Source organism: Pseudophryne corroboree, chromosome 1, assembly GCF_028390025.1.
Source record: "Pseudophryne corroboree isolate aPseCor3 chromosome 1, aPseCor3.hap2, whole genome shotgun sequence".
Lineage (NCBI taxonomy): Eukaryota > Metazoa > Chordata > Amphibia > Anura > Myobatrachidae > Pseudophryne > Pseudophryne corroboree.
Genome location: NC_086444.1, coordinates 718,609,677 through 718,629,285, shown reverse-complemented (window position 1 = coordinate 718,629,285; position 19,609 = coordinate 718,609,677).

The following is a 19,609-nucleotide window of genomic DNA, read 5'->3' as shown; positions in this document are numbered from 1 at the left end:
GCGACTCGGTCTAGGCGGGATCTCTAGTGTACACAACCGCAGTGTCTGAGCTGTGACAGAGTACCCTTGTGGTAGCGTCTGAGACGGAAGTGAAGTCATTCAGTTCATGGATGGGATACGCGCGGAAACTGGTCATGAACTCGGAGGGGCGGCCAGGAGAGCGTCTGAATCCCCCTGTTGACTTAAACTCTAAGGATCGCGGCCTCTACCTAGTCCTGGCGTCTATGATCCCTAGAGCGTAGCGCTGTCACACTCGAGATGTTCGGCGCATCAACACACTGTTTGTAGTCTCCACCAATACAGTGTAGCTGTGTCCGGACCCCCCTAGTAAGAGGAAATCCCTAGACTCACCTTCCCCCCATGCTCCGGCCACAGCCTGGTTACGTCTGCTGGGCCTGCTAGAACATCCGACACAGACGCCCATCGAGACAGCACTGTACCGCGAAGGTAAGCGTTGTTGCGACCCGGGGGGGGAGTTGTTGGAGCGACTCTTTCCAGTATGCGTTTAAGACGCTGTTAAAAAAAAAAAAAAGTCGCTCGAAAAATATAGTAAGTCTATAAAAATAACATAATAAAAGCTTCAGGCTGCTTTATTCACAGCAGCCCTGTGACCATGCGGCTTCCTGCCGCACCAAGCAAAAAAATTATTTGACTGAGTCAGTGGGTGGGACTATATGGTAAAGCCCCGATGCATCCTGGGAGGTCAGAAAGCTCATGACCGTGTTGGTGCCATTTCCGCTGTCGCTCAACCATATCCCAATGTTATCCTGTGGATAATCCTGTGGACCCAGCCAGAGAATTTTTTTTAATAAAAAAAATAAATAAATAAATAAATATATATATATATATACACACACACACACACACACACACACACACACACACACACACACACACACACACACACACACATACAGTTGTGCTCATAAGTTTACATACCCTAGCAAAATTTGTGATTTTCTGGCCATTTGTCAGAGAATATGAATGATAACTCACAAACTTTTCTTTCACTCATGGTTAGTGGTTGGGTGAAGCCATTTATTGTCAAACAACTGTTTACTCTTTTTAAATCATAATGACAACAGAAACTACCCAAATGACCCTGATCAAAAGTTTACATACCCTGGAGATTTTGGCCTGATAACATGCACACAAGTTGATACAAATGGGTTTGAATGGCTACTAAAGGTAACCATCCTCACCTGTGATATGAATGCTTGTAATCAGTGTGTGTGTATAAAAGGTCAGTGAGTTTCTGGACTCCTGAAAGACCCTTGCATCTTTCATCCAGTGCTGCACTGACGTGTCTGAATTCTGAGTCACGGGGAAAGCAAAAGAATTGTCAAAGGATCTGTGGGAAAAGGTAATTGAACTGTATAAAACAGGAAAGGGATATAAAAAGATATCCAAGCAATTGAGAATGCCAATCAGCAGTGTTCAAACTCTAATTAAGAAGTGGAAAATGAGGGATTCTGTGGAAACCAAATCATGGTCAAGTAGACCAACAAAAATTTCAGCCACAACTGTCAAGAAAATTGTTTGGGATGCAAAGAAAAATCCACAAATAACTTCAGCTGAAATACAGGACTCTCTGAAAAAAAGTGGTGTGGTTGTTTCAAGATGCACAATAAGGAGGCATTTGAAGAAAAATGGGCTGCATGGTCGAGTCGCCAGAAGAAAGCCATTACTACGCAAATGCCACAAAGCATCCCGCTTACAATACTCCAAACAGCACAGAGACAAGCCTCAAAACTTCCGGAACAAAGTCATTTGGAGTGATGAGACCAAAATTGAACTTTTTGGCGACAACCATAAACGTTACATTTGGAGAGGAGTCAAAAAGGCCTATGATGAAAGGTACACCATTCCTACTGTGAAACACGGAGGTGGATCGCTGATGTTTTGGGGACGTGTGAGCTACAAAGACACTGGAAACTTGGTCAAAATTGATGGCAAGATGAATGCAGCATGTTATCAGAAAATACTGGAGGAAAAATAAGATTTTAAACCTACCGGTAAATCTTTTTCTCCTAGTCCGTAGAGGATGCTGGGGACTCCGTAAGGACCATGGGGTATAGACGGGCTCCGCTGGAGACATGGGCACTCTAAAGACTTTAGATGGGTGTGCACTAGCTCCTCCCTCTATGCCCCTCCTCCAGACCTCAGTTAAAGAACTGTGCCCAGAGGAGACGGACAATACGAGGAAAGGATTTTTGTTAATCTAAGGGCAAGATACATACTAGCCCACACCATCCATACCGTACAACATGGTATATACTAAACCAGTTACCAGCATGAAAAAACAGCATCAGCCAGAGACTGATCTCAACTGTAACATAACCCTTATGTAAGCAACAACTATATACAGGCCTTGCAGAAATTAGTCCGCACTGGGACGGGCGCCCAGCATCCTCTATGGACTAGGAGAAAAAGATTTACCGGTAGGTTTAAAATCTTATTCTCTTACATCCTAGAGTATGCTGGGGACTCCGTAAGGACCATGGGGATTATACCAAAGCTCCAGACCGGGCGGGAGAGTGCGGATGACTCTGCAGCACCGATTGAGCAAACATGAGGTCCTCCTCAGCCAGGGTATCAAACTGGGTATAGTATGGTAGGCCGGCGGTCGGGCTCACGGCGACCAGCATACCAGCGCCGGGAGCCCGACCGCCGGCTTACCGACAGTGTGGTGAGCGCAAATGAGCCCCTTGCGGGCTTTGCTGCGCTCGCCACGCTGCGGGCACGGTGGCACGCCTCGCTATTTTATTCTCCCTCCAGGGGGGTCGTGGACCCCCACGAGGGAGAATAAGTGTCGGTATGCCGGCGCCGGTATACTATGCGCCGGGATCCCGACAGCCGGCATACTGAAGACCACCCTATCAAACTTGTAGAATTTTGCAAAAGTGTTTGAACCCGACCAAGTAGCTGCTCGGCAAAGCTGTAAAGCCGAGACGCCTCGGGCAGCCGCCCAAGAAGAGCGCACCTTCCTAGTGGAATGGGCCTTTACCGAATTAGGTAACGGCAATCCAGCCGTAGAATGAGCCTGCTGAATCGTGTTACAGATCCAGTGAGCAATAGTCTGCTTAGAAGCAGGAGCGCCAACTTTGTTGGCTGCATACAGGACAAACAGTGCCTCTGTTTTCCGAACTCGAGCCGTCTTGGCTATATAAATTTTTAAGGCCCTGACTACATCAAGGGACTTGGAATCCTCCAAGTCACTCGTAGCCACGGGCACCACAATAGGTTGGTTCATATGAAACGACGAAACCACCTTAGGTAGAAATTGAGGACGAGTTCTCAATCTGCTCGATCCACATGGAAAATCAGATAGGGGCTCTTGTGAGACAAAGCCGCCAATTTGGACACCCGCCTTGCAGATGCCAAGGCCAGCAACATGACCACTTTCCAAGTGAGAAATTTTAATTCAACCGTTTGAACAGGTTCAAACCAGTGTGATTTAAGGAACTGTAAAACCACGTTAAGGTCCCATGGTGCCACTGGGGGCACAAAAGGAGGCTGCATGTGCAGCACTCCCTTTACAAAAGTTTGGACTTCTGGGAGAGAAGCCAATTCCTTCTGAAAGAATATTGATAGGGCCGAAATCTGCACCTTAATGGAGCCTAACTTTAGGCCCATATCCACTTCTGTCTGTAGAAAGTGGAGAAAACGGCCCAGGTGAATAACTTCCGTAGGAGCATTCTTTGCTTCACACCAAGATACATATTTCCTCCAGATACGGTGATAATGTTTCGCCTCCTTCCTAGCTTTTATCAGAGTATGGATGACTTCCCCCGGAATACCTTTCCTAGCTAGGATTTGGTGTTCAATCGTCATGCCGTCAAACGTAACCGCGGTAAGTCTTGGAACACACAGGGCCCCTGCTGCAACAGGTCCTCCCTGGGAGGAAGAGGCCACGGATCTTCTGTGAGCATTTCCTGAAGATCTGAATACCAGGCCCTTCGAGGCCAATCCGGAACAATGAGTATTGTCTGTACTCTTTTTCGTCTTATGATTCCCAATATTTTTGAGATAAGCGGCAAAGGAGGGAACACATAGACTGACTGAAACACCCATGGTGTCACCAGGGCGTCCACCGCTACTGCCTGAGGGTCCCTCGACCTGGAACAATACATCCGAAGCTTCTTGTTGAGGCGTGATGCCATCATGTCTATTTGAGGAAGTCCCCAAAGACTTGTTATCTCTGCAAAAACTTCTTGATGAAGACCCCACTCTCCCGGTTGGAGATCGTGTCTGCTGAGGAAGTCTGCTTCCCAGTTGTCCACTCCCGGAATGAAGACTGGTGACAGAACGCTTACGTGATTTTCCGCCCAGCGAAGAATCCTGGTGGCTTCCGCCATTGCCACTCTGCTCCTTGTCCCGAACTGGCGGTTTACATGAGCCACGGCTGTGACGCTGTCTGATTGAATCAGAACGGGTAGGTCGCAAAGAAGATTCTCCGCTTGTCGTAGGCCGATGTATATGGCCCTTAATTCCAGCACGTTGATGTGTAGACAAGCCTCCTGGCTTGACCATAGTCCCTGAAAATTTCTTCCTTGTGTGACTGCTCCCCATCCTCGGAGGCTCGCGTCCGTGGTCACTAGAACCCAGTCTTGAATACCAAACCTGCGACCCTCTAGAAGGTGAGCACTCTGAAGCCACCACAGGAGAGACACCCTGGCCCTGGGGGACAGGCTTATTTTCTGATGTATTTGTAGATGGGACCCCGACCACTTGTCCAGAAGGTCCCACTGAAACGTCCTCGCATGGATCCTGCCGAAGGGAATGGCCAGTACTCGAGTGCATTGATGAACTGACACTCTTTTTGGTTTTAACAGGTCTCTGACCATGTTCTGGAGTTCCTGGGATTTTTCCGTTGGGAGAAAAACCCTTTTTTTTCCATGTCCAGAATCATGCCTAAAAATGATAGCCGAGTCGTTGGAATCAACTGCGACTTTTGTAGATTTAGGATCCAGCCGTGTTGCTGCAGCACTCTCAGGGAGAGCGACACGCTTTTCAGCAATTGATCTCTCAATCTCGCTTTTATCAGGAGATCGTCCAAATATGGGATAATTGTGACTCCTTGCCTGCGCAAGAGCACCATCATTTCCGCCATTACCTTGGTGAAAATCCTTGGGGCCGTGGAAAGCCCAAACGGCAATGTCTGAAATGGTAATGACAGTCCTGTACAGCGAATCTCAGGTACGCCTGATGAGGGGGATAAATGGGGACATGAAGGTATGCACCCTTTATGTCTAGTGATACCATAAAATCCCCCCCTTCCAGGCTGGAGATCACTGCCCGGAGAGATTCCATCTTGAATTTGAATTTTTTCAAATACAGGTTCAGGGATTTTAGATTCAGAATGGGTCTCACCGAGCCATCCGGCTTCGGGACCACAAATAGGGTTGTATAGTATCCTTTCCCCTGTTGCATTAAGGGAACATTGATAATCACTGGCAAAGCCGATTTGAAAAATCGGCGAGGAGGCACTTCTTCGAATTCCAGTTTGTATCCTTGGGATACAATTTCGATCGCCCAAGGATCCAAATCCGACTGAATCCAGACCTGGTTGAAGAGTCAAAGACGTGCCCCCACCAGCGCGGACTACCTCAGTGGAGCCCCAGCGTCATGCGGTGGATTTTGTAGAAGCCGGGGAGGACTTTTGTTCCTGGGAACTTGCCGTAGCAGGCGTTCTTTTCCCTCCCCCTTACCTCTGGCGAGGAAGGAAGAGCCCCGACCCCTTCTGGACTTATGCGACCGAAAGGACTGCATATGATATTGAGGTGTTTTCTTTTGCTGTGGGGGAACATATGGCAAAAAAGAAAACTTACCCGCGGTAGCTGTGGACACCAGGTCCGCGAGGCCCTCCCCAAATAAAACCTCACCCTTGTAAGGTAAAGTTTCCATATGTCTCTTTGAATCGGCATCCACCCGTCCATTGGCGGGTCAACATGGCATAGCAGCCATGGCATTGGCTCTTGAACCCAACAGCCCAATGTCTCTCGCAGCCTCTCTCGTATACAACGCTGCGTCTTTAATGTGACCCAAGGTCAATAAAATGCTATCCTTATCTAGGGTGTCAATCTTAGATGACAAGTTTTCTGCCCATGCTGCAATTTCGCTACCCACCCATGCTGACGCTACTGCCGGTCTGAGAAAGGCACCCGTATGTGTATAGATCAATTTTAAAGGTAGTTTCCTGTCTGCGATCCGCAGGATCCTTGAGGGCTGCCGTGTCCGGAGACGGTAGCGCCACCTTATTTTTTTTTGGACAAGCGCGTCAAAGCCTTGTCCACCGTGCGCGAGGATTCCCACCGTAACCTGTCCTGTGAGAGGTAAGGATACGCCATAATAATTCTCTTGGGAATCTGCAGTTTCTTGTCTGGAGTTTCCCAAGCTTTTTCAAATAAGGCGTTCAGCTCATGAGATGGGGAAACGTTACCTCAGGTTTCTTTTCCATAAACATGCAGACCCTCGTGTCAGGGACAGATGGGTCTTCTGCGATATGTAAAAAATAAGAATTTACTCACCGGTAATTCTATTTCTCGTAGTCCGTAGTGGATGCTGGGAACTCCGAAAAGGACCATGGGGAATAGCGGGCTCCGAAGGAGGCTGGGCACTCTAGAAAGATTTAGGACTACCTGGTGTGCACTGGCTCCTCCCACTATGACCCTCCTCCAAGCCTCAGTTAGGACACTGTGCCCGGACGAGCGTACACAATAAGGAAGGATTTTGAATCCCGGGTAAGACTCATACCAGCCACACCAATCACACCGTACAACTCGTGATATGAATCCCAGTTAACAGTATGAAACAACTGAGCCTCTCAACAGATGGCTCAACAATAACCCGATTTAGTTAACAATAACTATGTACAAGTATTGCAGATAAACCGCACTTGGGATTGGCGCCCAGCATCCACTACGGACTACGAGAAATAGAATTACCGGTGAGTAAATTCTTATTTTCTCTAACGTCCTAGTGGATGCTGGGAACTCCGAAAGGACCATGGGGATTATACCAAAGCTCCCAAACGGGCGGGAGAGTGCGGATGACTCTGCAGCACCGAATGAGAGAACTCCAGGTCCTCCTCAGCCAGGGTATCAAATTTGTAGAATTTTGCAAACGTGTTTGCCCCTGACCAAGTAGCTGCTCGGCAAAGTTGTAAAGCCGAGACCCCTCGGGCAGCCGCCCAAGATGAGCCCACCTTCCTAGTGGAATGGGCATTTACAGATTTTGGCTGTGGCAGGCCTGCCACAGAATGAGCAAGCTGAATTGTACTACAAATCCAGCGAGCAATAGTCTGCTTAGAAGCAGGAGCACCCAGCTTGTTGGGTGCATACAGGATAAACAGCGAGTCAGATTTTCTGACTCCAGCCGTACTGGAAACATATATTTTCAGGGCCCTGACAACGTCTAGCAACTTGGAGTCCTCCAAGTCCCTAGTAGCCGCAGGCACCACAATAGGCTGGTTCAGGTGAAACGCTGACACCACCTTTGGGAGAAATTGGGGACGAGTCCTCAATTCTGCCCTATCCATATGGAAAATCAGATAAGGGCTTTTACATGATAAAGCCGCCAATTCTGACACACGCCTGGCTGAAGCCAAAGCCAATAACATGACCACTTTCCACGTGAGATATTTCAGATCCACGGTTTTTAGTGGCTCAAACCAATGTGATTTTAAGAAACTCAACATCACGTTGAGATCCCAAGGTGCCACAGGAGGCACAAATGGGGGCTGAATATGCAGCACTCCTTTCACAAATGTCTGAACTTCAGGTACTGAAGCTAGTTCTTTTTGAAAGAAAATCGACAGAGCCGAGATCTGTACTTTAATGGAGCCTAGTTTTAGGCCCATATTAACTCCTGCTTGCAGGAAATGCAGAAATCGACCTAGTTGAAATTCCTCTGTTGGGGCCTTTTCGGCCTCACACCATGCAACATACTTCCGCCATATGCGGTGATAATGATTTGCTGTAACCTCTTTTCTAGCTTTAATAAGCGTAGGAATGACTTCCTCCGGAATGCCCTTTTCCTTCAGGATCCGGCGTTCAACCGCCATGCCGTCAAACGCAGCCGCGGTAAGTCTTGGAACAGACAGGGCCCCTGCTGTAGCAGGTCTTGTCTGAGCGGCAGAGACCACGGGTCCTCTGAGATCATCTCTTGAAGTTCCGGGTACCACGCTCTTCTTGGCCAATCCGGAACCACGAGAATTGTGTTTACACCTCGCTTTCTTATTATTCTCAATACCTTTGGTATGAGAGGTAGAGGAGGGAACACATAAACTGACTGGTACACCCACGGTGTCACTAGAGCGTCCACAGCTATCGCCTGAGGGTCTCTTGACCTGGCGCAATACCTCTCTAGTTTTTTGTTTAGGCGGGACGCCATCATGTCCACCTGTGGACGACCCCACTGATTTACAATCATTTGGAAGACTTCTGGATGAAGTCCCCACTCTCCCGGGTGGAGGTCGTGCCTGCTGAGAAAGTCTGCTTCCCAGTTGTCCACTCCCGGGATGAACACTGCTGACAGTGCTAGTACATGATTTTCCGCCCATCGGAGAATCCTTGTGGCTTCTGCCATTGCCATCCTGCTTCTTGTGCCGCCCTGTCGATTCACATGGGCGACTGCCGTGATGTTGTCTGACTGGATCAGCACCGGCTGGTGTAGGAGCAGGGATTTTGCTTGACTTAGGGCATTGTAAATGGCCCTTAGTTCCAGAATATTTATGTGAAGGGAAGTCTCCTGACTTGACCATAGTCCTTGGAAGTTTCTTCCCTTTGTGACTGCCCCCCAGCCTCGTAGGCTGGCATCCGTGGTCACCAGGACCCAGTCCTGTATGCCGAATCTGCGGCCCGCCAAAAGATGAGCACTCTGCAGCCACCACAGAAGAGACACCCTGGTTCTTGGGGACAGGGTTATCAGGCGATGCATCTGAAGATGCGATCCGGACCACTTGTCCAACAGGTCCCACTGAAAAATCCTGGCATGGAACCTGCCGAATGGAATTGCTTCGTAAGAAGCTACCATCTTTCCCAGGACCCGCGTGCAGTGATGCACCGATACCTGTTTTGGTTTTAGGAGGTCTCTGACTAAAGAAGACAACTCCCTGGCTTTCTCCTCCGGGAGAAACACTTTTTTCTGGACTGTGTCCAGAATCATTCCCAGGAACATTAGACGTGTCGTCGGGACCAGCTGTGACTTTGGGATATTCAGAATCCAGCCGTGCTGGCGCAGCACTTCCTGAGATAGTGCTACTCCCACTAACAACTGTTCCTTGGATCGTGCCTTTATTAGGAGATCGTCCAAGTATGGGATAACTAAAACTCCCTTTTTTCGAAGGAGTATCATCATTTCCGCCATAACCTTGGTAAATACCCTCGGTGCCGTGGAGAGTCCAAACGGCAGCGTCTGGAATTGGTAATGGCAATCCTGTACCACAAATCTGAGGTACTCCTGGTGAGGATGGTAAATGGGGACATGCAGGTAAGCATCCTTGATGTCCAGGGATACCATGTAATCCCCCTCCTCAGGCTTGCAATAACCGCCCTGAGCGATTCCATCTTGAACTTGAATTTTTTTATGTATATGTTCAAGGATTTCAAATTTAAAATGGGTCTCACCGAACCGTCCGGTTTCGGCACCACAAATAGTGTGGAATAGTAACCCCGGCCTTGTTGAAGTAGGGGTACCTTGATTATCACCTGCTGGGAATACAGCTTGTGAATCGCTGCTAGCACCGCCTCCCTGTCTGAGGGAGCAATCGGCAAGGCAGATTTTAGGAACCGGTGGGGTGGAGCCGCCTCGAATTCCAGCTTGTACCCCTGAGATACTATTTGAAGGATCCAGGGATCCACCTGTGAGCGAGCCCACTGATCGCTGAAATTCATGAGGCGGGCCCCCACTGTACCTGGCTCCGCCTGTGGAGCCCCACCGTCATGCGGCGAACTTGGAAGAGGAAGCGGGGGAGGACTTTTGCTCCTGGGAACCTGCTGTTTGTTGCAGCCTTTTTCCCCTACCTCTGCCTCTAGAGAGAAAAGACCCTCCTTTTCCCCGCTTGTTTTTCTGGGTCCGAAAGGACTGAACCTGATAAAATGGCGCCTTCTTAGGCTGTGAGGGGACATGGGGTAAAAATGCTGACTTCCCAGACGTTGCTGTGGAAACTAGGTCGGAGAGACCATCCCCAAATAATTCCTCCCCCTTATAAGGCAAAACTTCCATGTGCCTTTTGGAATCTGCATCTCCAGTCCACTGGCGAGTCCATAAGCATCTCCTAGCAGAGATAGACAATGCACTTATTTTAGATGCCAGCCGGCAGACTTCCCTCTGTGCATCTCTCATATATAAGACTGAGTCTTTGATATGGTCAATTGTTAGCAGAATCGTGTCTCTGTCTAGTGTGTCAATATTTTCTGACAGTTTATCCGACCACGCAGCGGCAGCACTGCACATCCATGCTGACGCAATAGCTGGTCTAAGTATAATGCCTGAGTGTGTATATACAGACTTCAGGATCACCTCCTGCTTTCTATCAGCAGGTTCCTTAAGGGCGGCCGTATCCTGAGACGGTAGTGCCACCTTTTTAGACAAACGTGTGAGCGCTTTATCCACTCTAGGAGGTGTTTCCCAACGTAACCTATCCTCTGGCGGGAAAGGGAACGCCATTAGTACCTTCTTAGGAATTACCAATTTCTTATCAGGGGAAGCCCACGCTTCTTCACACACTTCATTTAATTCATCTGACGGGGGAAAAACTACAGGTAGTTTTTTCTCCCCAAACATAATACCCTTTTTTGTGGTACCTGGATGTAAATCAGAGATATTTAACACCTCTTTCATTGCCTCAATCATGCAGTGAATGGCCTTAATGGGCATTAAATTTGACTCCTCCTCGTCGACACTGGTGTCAGTATCCGTGTCGACATCTACTTGTGCCATCTGAGATAGCGGGCGTTTCAGAGCCCCTGAAGACTTTTGAGACACCTGGACAGGCACGAGCTGAGAACTCGGCTGTCCCGCAGTCGGCATGTCGTCAAATTTCTTATGTAATGAGTCTATACGTGCACTCATTTCCTTCCATAAGCACATCCACTCAGGTGTCTGCACCCCAGGGGGTGACATCCCTTCTAAAGGCATCTGCTCCGCCTCCACCTCATTATCCTCATCAAACATGTTGACACAGCCGTACCGACACACTCCACACACACAGGGAATGCTCAATATAGAGGACAGGACCCACAAAAGCCCTTTGGGGGGACAGAGTGAGAGTATGCCAGCACACACCAGAGCGCTATATAAGGCAGGGACTAACTGAGTTATGTCCCTTATAGCTGCTTTTTAATATAAACTATATACTGCGCCAAATTAAATGCCCCCCCTCTCTCTTTTTTACCCTTTTCTGTAGAGTAGTCTGCAGGGGAGAGCCAGGGAGCTTCCTTCCAGCGGAACTGTGAGGGAAAAATGGCGCCCAGTGTGCTGAGGGAGATAGCTCCGCCCCTTTTCCGCGGCCTATTCTCCCGCTTTTTTATGGAATCTGGCAGGGGTATTTACCTCATATATAGCCCCTGGGGCTATATATTGAGGTATTTTTGCCAGCCAAGGTGTTTTTATTGCTGCCTCAGGGCGCCCCCCCCCCCAGCGCCCTGCACCCTCAGTGACCGGAGTGTGAAGTGTGAGAGGAGCAATGGCGCACAGCTGCAGTGCTGTGCGCTACCTTGGTGAAGACTGATGTCTTCATGCCGCCGATTTTCCGGACCATCTTCTTGCTTCTGGCTCTGTAAGGGGGACGGCGGCGCGGCTCCGGGACCGAACATCAAGGCTGGGCCTGCGGTTGATCCCTCTGGAGCTAATGGTGTCCAGTAGCCTAAGAAGCCCAATCCGGCTGCAAGCAGGCGAGTTCGCTTCTTCTCCCCTTAGTCCCTCGCTGCAGTGAGCCTGTTGCCAGCAGGTCTCACTGAAAATAATAAACCTAAGACTATCTTTCTTCTAAGAGCTCAGGAGAGCCCCTAGTGTGCATCCAACCTCGGCCGGGCACAAAATCTAACTGAGGCTTGGAGGAGGGTCATAGTGGGAGGAGCCAGTGCACACCAGGTAGTCCTAAATCTTTCTAGAGTGCCCAGCCTCCTTCGGAGCCCGCTATTCCCCATGGTCCTTTCGGAGTTCCCAGCATCCATTAGGACGTTAGAGAAATAAGATTTTACTCACCGGTAAATCTATTTCTCGTAGTCCGTAGTGGATGCTGGGAACTCCGAAAGGACCATGGGGAATAGCGGGCTCCGAAGGAGGCTGGGCACTCTAGAAAGATTTATGACTACCTGGTGTGCACTGGCTCCTCCCACTATGACCCTCCTCCAAGCCTCAGTTAGGACACAGTGCCCGGACGAGCTGACATAATAAGGAAGGATTTTGAATCCCGGGTAAAACTCATACCAGCCACACCCATCACACCGTACAACTCGTGATACTATATCCAGTTTGACAGTATGAAAACAACTGAGCCTCTCAACAGATGGCTCAACAATAACCCTTTAGTTAGCAATAACTATTTACAAGTATTGCAGACAATCCGCACTTGGGATGGGCACCCAGCATCCACTACGGACTACGAGAAATAGATTTACCGGTGAGTAAAATCTTATTTTCTCTGACGTCCTAGTGGATGCTGGGAACTCCGAAAGGACCATGGGGATTATACCAAAGCTCCCAAACGGGCGGGAGAGTGCGGATGACTCTGCAGCACCGAATGAGAGAACTCCAGGTCCTCCTCAGCCAGGGTATCAAATTTGTAGAATTTTGCAAACGTGTTTGCCCCTGACCAAGTAACAGCTCGGCAAAGTTGTAAAGCCGAGACCCCTCGGGCAGCCGCCCAAGATGAGCCCACCTTCCCTGTGGAATGGGCTTTCACTGATTTAGGATGCGGCAGTCCAGCCGCAGAATGCGCCTGCTGAATGGTGTCACAGATCCAGCGAGCGATAGTCTGCTTAGAAGCAGGAGCACCCAGCCTGTTGGGTGCATACAGGATAAATAGCGAGTCAATTTTCTTGACTCTAGCCGTCCTGGAAACATAATTTTTCAAGGCCCTGACTACGTCCAGTAACTTGGAATCCTTCAAGTCCCTAGTAGCCGCAGGCACCACAATAGGTTGATTCAAGTGAAAAACTGATACCACCTTAGGGAGAAACTGGGGACGAGTCCTCAATTCTGCCCTATCCATATGGAAAATCAGATAAGGACTTTTATATGACAAAGCCGCCAATTCTGATACACGCCTGGCCGAAACCAAGGCCAATAACATGACCACTTTCCGCGTGAGATATTTTAGATCCACGGTTTTTAGTGGTTCAAACCAATGTGATTTGAAGAAACTCAACACCACGTTGAGATCCCAAGGTGCCACTGGAGGCACAACCGGGGGCTGAATATGCAGCACTCCTTTTACAATGTCTGAACTTCAGGTACTGAAGCTAATTCTTTCTGGAAGAAAATCGACAGAGCCGAGATCTGTATCTTAATGGAGCCTAATTTTAGGCCCATAGACACTCCTGCTTGTAGGAAATGCAGAAATCGACCTAGTTGAAATTCCTCTGTTGGGGCCTTTTGTGGCCTCACACCAAGCAACATATTTCCGCCATATGCGGTGATAATGTTTTGCAGTTACATCTTTCCTGGCTTGAATCAGCGTAGGAATGACTTCTTCCGGAATGCCCTTTTCCTTTAGGATCCGGCGTTCAACCGCCATGCCATCAAAACGTAGCCGCGGTAAGTCTTGGAACAGACAGGGCCCCTGCTGCAGCAGGTCCTGTCTGAGCGGCAGAGGCCATGGGTCCTCTGATATAATTTCTTGAAGTTCTGGGTACCAGGCTTTTCTTGGCCAATCCGGAACCACGAGTATCGTTCTTACTCCTCGCCTTCTTATTATTCTCAGTACCTTTGGTATGAGAGGCAGAGGGGGGAACACATAAACCGACTGGTACACCCACGGTGTTACCAGAGCGTCCACAGCTATCGCCTGAAGGTCCCTTGACCTGGCGCAATATCTTTTATAGCTTTTTGTTGAGGCGGGACGCCTTCATGTCCACCTGTGGCCTTTCCCAATGGTGTACAATCCTTTGGAAGACTTCTGGATGAAGTCCCCACTCTCTCGGGTGGAAGTCGTGTCTGCTGAGAAGATCTGCTTCCCAGTTGTCCACTCCGGGAATGCACACTGCTGACAGAGCTAACACATGATTTTCCGCCCATCGGAGAATCCTTGTGGCTTCTGCCATCGCCATCCTGCTTTTTGTGCCGCCCTGTTGGTTTACATGGGCGACTGCCGTGATGTTGTCTGATTGGATCAGGACCGGCCGGTTTTGAAGCAGAGGCCTTGGCTGACTCAGGGCATTGTAAATGGCCCTCAGTTCCAGAATATTTATGTAGGGAAGTCACCTGACTTGAGCAAAGTCCCTAGAAGCTTCTTCCCAGTGTGACTGCCCCCCAGCCTCAAAGGCTGGCATCCATGGTCACTAGGACCTAGTCCTGTATGTCGAACCTGCGGCCCTCTTGAAGATGGGCACTCTGCAGCCACTACAGTAGAGATACCCTGGTCCTTGGAGACAGGGTTATCAGCCGATGCATCTGAAGATGTGATCCGTACCACTTGTCTAACAGGTCCCCCTGAAAAGTTCTTGCATGGAACCTGCCGAATGGGATTGCTTCGTAGGAAGCTATCATTTTTCCCAGGACTCGCGTGCAATGATGCACCGATAACTGTTTTGGCTTCAGGAGGTCTCTGACTAGAGATGACAGCTCCTTGGCTTTCTCCTCCGGGAGAAACACTTATTTCTGGTCTGTGTCCAGATCCATCCCCAGGAACAGTAGACGTGTCGTAGGAAACAGCTGTGTCTTTGGACTGTTTAGAATCCAACCGTGCTGTTGTAGCACTTTCCAAAATAGTGCTACCCCGACTAGCAACTGCTCCTTGGACCTCGCCCTTATAAGGAGATTGTCCAAGTACGGGATCATTAAAAACTCCCCTTTTTCGAAGGAGTATCATCATTCCGGCCATTACCTTGGTAACACCCTCGGTGCCATGTACAGTCCAAACGGCAGAGTCTGGACTTGGTAATGGTAATCCTGTACCACAAATCTGAGGTACTCCTGGCGAGGATAGTAAATGGGGACATGCAGGTAAGCATCCTTGATGTCCCGGGATACCATGTAATCCCCCTCGTCCAGGCTTGCAATAACCGCCCTGAGCGATTCCATCTTGAACTTGAATTTTTTATGTATGTGTTCAAGGATTTTAAATATAAAAAAGGGTCACACCGAACCATGCGGTTTTGGTACCACAAACCGTGTGGAATAGTAACCCCGTCCTTGTTGAAGTAGGGGCACCTTAAGTATTACCTGATGGGAATACAGCTTATTAATTGCCTCTAGCACAGCCTCCCTGCCTGAGGGAGTTGTCGGCAAGGCATATTTGAGGAAACGGCGGGGGGAAGACATCTCGAATTCCAGCTTGTACCCCTGAAATACTACTTGAATGAAACAGGGATCCACCTGTGAGCGAGCCCACTGATCGCTGAAATTTTTGAGACGGCCCCCCACCGTACCTGGCTACACCTGTGGAGCCCCCGCGTCATGCTGTGGACTCAGAGGAAGCGAGAGAAGAATTATGATTCTGGGAACAGGCTGACTGGTGCAGCTTTTTCCCTCTTCCCTTGTCTCTGTACAGAAAGGAAGCGCCTTTGACCCGCTTGCTTTTCTGAAGCCGAAAGGACTGTACCTGATAATACAGTGCTTTCTTAGTCTGTGAGGAAAACTGAGGTAAAAATATTTCTTCCCAGCTGTTGCTGCGGATACGAGGTCCCAGAGACCATCCCCAAATAATTCCTCACCCTTATAAGGCAGAATCTATATGCGCCTTTTAAAGTCAGCATCACCTGTCCAGTGACAGGTCTCTAATACCCTCCTGACAGAATGGACATTACATTCATTTTGGATGCCAGCCGGCAAAATATCCCTCTGTGCATCCGTCATATATAACACGACGTCTTTAATATGTTCTCATGTTAGCAAACTAGTATGTTTGACTGGGTCACCGACCACGCTGCAGCAGCACGCTCTGCAGGTTTCAGTCTAGTACCTGAGTGTGTAAATACAGACTTCAGGATAGCCTCCTGCTTTTTATCAACAGGTACCTTCAAAGTGGCCGTTCCTAAAACGGCAGTGCCACCTATTTTGACAACCGTGTGAGCGCCTTATCCACCCTAGGGGATATCTCCCAGCGTAACTTATCCTCTGACGGGAAAAGGTACGCCATCAGTAACTTTTTAGAAATTACCAGTTTCTTATCAGGGGGAACCCACGCTTTTCACACACTTCATTCATTCATCTGATGGGGGAACAAAACACTGCCTGCTTTTTCTCCCCAAACATAAAAACCCATTTTCAGAGGTTAATGTCAGAAATGTGTAACACATTTTTTATTGCCGGGATCAAGTCACGGATGTTCCTAGTGGATTGTGTATATGTCTCAACCTTGTCGACACTGGAGTCAGACTCCGTGTCGACATCTGTGTCTGCCATCTGAATGAGCGGGCGTTTTTGAGCCCCTGATGGCCTTTGAGACGCCTGGGCAGGCGCGGGCTGAGAAGCCGGCTGTCCCACAGCTGTTACGTCATCCACCCTTTTATGTAAGGAGTTGACACTGTCGGTTAATACCTTTTACCTAACCATCCACTCTGGTGTCGGCCCCACAGGGGGCGACATCACATTTATCGGCATCTGCTCCGTCACTATATAAGCCTCCTCCTCAAACATGTCGACACAGCCGTACCGACACACCGCACACACACAGGGAATGCTCTGACTGAGGACAGGACCCCACAAAGCCCTTTGGGGAGACAGAGAGAGAGTATGCCAGCACACACCAGAGCGCTATATAATGTGGGGATTAACACTATAACTGAGTGAATTTTCCCCCATAGCTGCTTGTATATACAATATTGCGCCTAAATTTAGTGCCCCCCCTCTCTTTTTAACCCTTTGAGCCTGAAAACTACAGGGGAGAGCCTGGGGAGCTTTCTTCCAGCTGCACTGTGAAGAGAAAATGGCGCCAGTGTGTCTGAGGGAGATAGCTCCGCCCCTTTTCCGCGGCCTATTCTCCCGCTTTTTTCTGGATTCTGGCAGGGGTATTTACCACATATATAGCCTCTGGGGCTATATATTGTGGTATTTTTGCCAGCCAAGGTGTTTTTATTGCTGCTCAGGGCGCCCCCCCCAAGCGCCCTGCACCCTCAGTGACCGGAGTGTGAAGTGTGTATGAGGAGCAATGGCGCACAGCTGCAGTGCTGTGCGCTACCTTGGTGAAGACTGATGTCTTCTGCCGCCGATTTTCCGGACCTCTTCTTGCTTCTGGCTCTGTAAGGGGGACGGCGGCGCGGCTCCGGGACCGAACACCAAGGACTGGGCCTGCGGTCGATCCCTCTGGAGCTAATGGTGTCCAGTAGCCTAAGAAGCCCAATCCGGCTGCAAGCAGGCGAGTTCGCTTCTTCTCCCCTTAGTCCCTCGCTGCAGTGAGCCTGTTGCCAGCAGGTCTCACTGAAAATAAAAAACCTAATTCTATACTTTCTTTCTAGAGGCTCAGGAGAGCCCCTAGTGTGCATCCAACCTCGGCCGGGCACAAGATCTAACTGAGGCTTGGAGGAGGGTCATAGTGGGAGGAGCCAGTGCACACCAGGTAGTCATAAATCTTTCTAGAGTGCCCAGCCTCCTTCGGAGCCCGCTATTCCCCATGGTCCTTTCGGAGTTCCCAGCATCCACTAGGACGTCAGAGAAACATTCTTTATTGCAATAATCATATAATGGATACTCTTGGCCACCCGTGGGTGTAACCTCGCATCATCATAGTCGACACTGGAGTCAGAATCCGTGTCGGTATCAGTGTCTGCTACCTGGGAAAGGGGACATTTATGAGACCCCGAAGGGCCTTGTGCCACAGTCAAAGCCATGACTTGACTCCCTGCTATTTCCCTGGACTCTGTTTTGTCCAATCTTTTATGTAATAAAGTCACATTTGCATTTAAAACATTCCACATATCCAATCAGGTGTCGGCGGTGCCGACGGAGACACCACAATCATCTGCTCTGCCTCCTCCCTAGACGAGCCTTCCGCTTCAGACATGCCGACACACACGTACTGACACCCCCACACACACTGGGATATACAAATATGGGGACAGCCCCCCAATAAGGCTCTTTGGAGAGACAGAGAGAGAGTATGCCAGCACACACCCAGCGCCACTGGAACAAAATCCCAGTCTGTACAGCGCTTTTATGGATACATACACTTACTGCACCAATTAAATGTGCGCCCCCCCCCCCTCGTTTTTGCCCTCTGCACTTGCTCAGCAGGGGAGAGTCCGGGGAGCAGCTTCTCTGCAGCGTGCTGTGGAGAAAATGGCGCTGGTTAGTGCTGGAGGATCAAGCTCCACCTCCTCGACGGTTCTTTATACTGGCGGGGTTTTTCTAATATACTGCCTCCGCAGTATCTGACATGCTAGCCAGTGTCCCTTGAGGTTATTATTGCTGCCCAGGGCACCCCCCCCCCCCCTGCGCCCTGCACCCTTACAGTGCCTTCTGTGTGTGTGAGTGTGGGAGCACGGTACCTCAGTGAAGATCTGAAGTCTTCTGCCACCTGTGAAGTCTTCTTTCTTCTTATACTCACCCGGCTTCTATCTTCCGGCTCTGTGAGGAGGACGGCGGCGCGGATCCGGGACGAACAGTGAGGACGACACCTGTGTTCCGACCCTCTGGAGCTAATGGTGTCCAGTAGTCTAAGAAGCAGAGCCTATCAGTTAAGTAGGTCTGCTTCTCTCCCCTCAGTCCCACGATGCAGGGAGCCTGTTGCCAGCAGTGCTCCCTAAAAATATAAAACCTAGCAAAAGTCTTTTCAGAGAAACTCAGTAGAGCTCCCCTGTAGTGCATCCAGTCTCCTCTGGGCACAGGATCTAACTGAGGTCTGGAGGAGGGGCATAGAGGGAGGAGCCAGTGCACACCCATCTAAAGTCTTTAGAGTGCCCATGTCTCCTGCGGAGCCCGTCTATACCCCATGGTCCTTACGGAGTCCCCAGCATCCTCTAGGACGTAAGAGAAATTTGCACTTATCAGCCCGGAAGCTGCGCATGGGACGTACTTGAACGTTCCAACATGACAATGATCCAAAACACAAGGCCAAGTCGACCTGTCATTGGCTACAGCAGAATAAAGTGAAGGTTCTGGAGTGGCCATCTCAGTCTCCTGACCTAAATATCATTGAGCCACTCTGGGGGGATCTCAAACGTGCAGTTCATGCAAGACAGCCCAAGAATTTACAGGAACTGGAGGCTTTTTGCCAAGAAGAATGGGCAGCTTTACCATATGAGAAAATAAAGAGCCTCATCCACAACTACCACAAAAGACTTCAAGTTGTCATTAATGTTAAAGGGGGCAATACACGGTATTAAAAACTGGGGTATGTAAACTTTTGATCAGGGTCATTTGGGTAGTTTCTGTTGTCATTGTGATTTAAAAAGAGTAAACACAGTTGTTTGACAATAAATGGCTTCACCCAACCACTAACCAT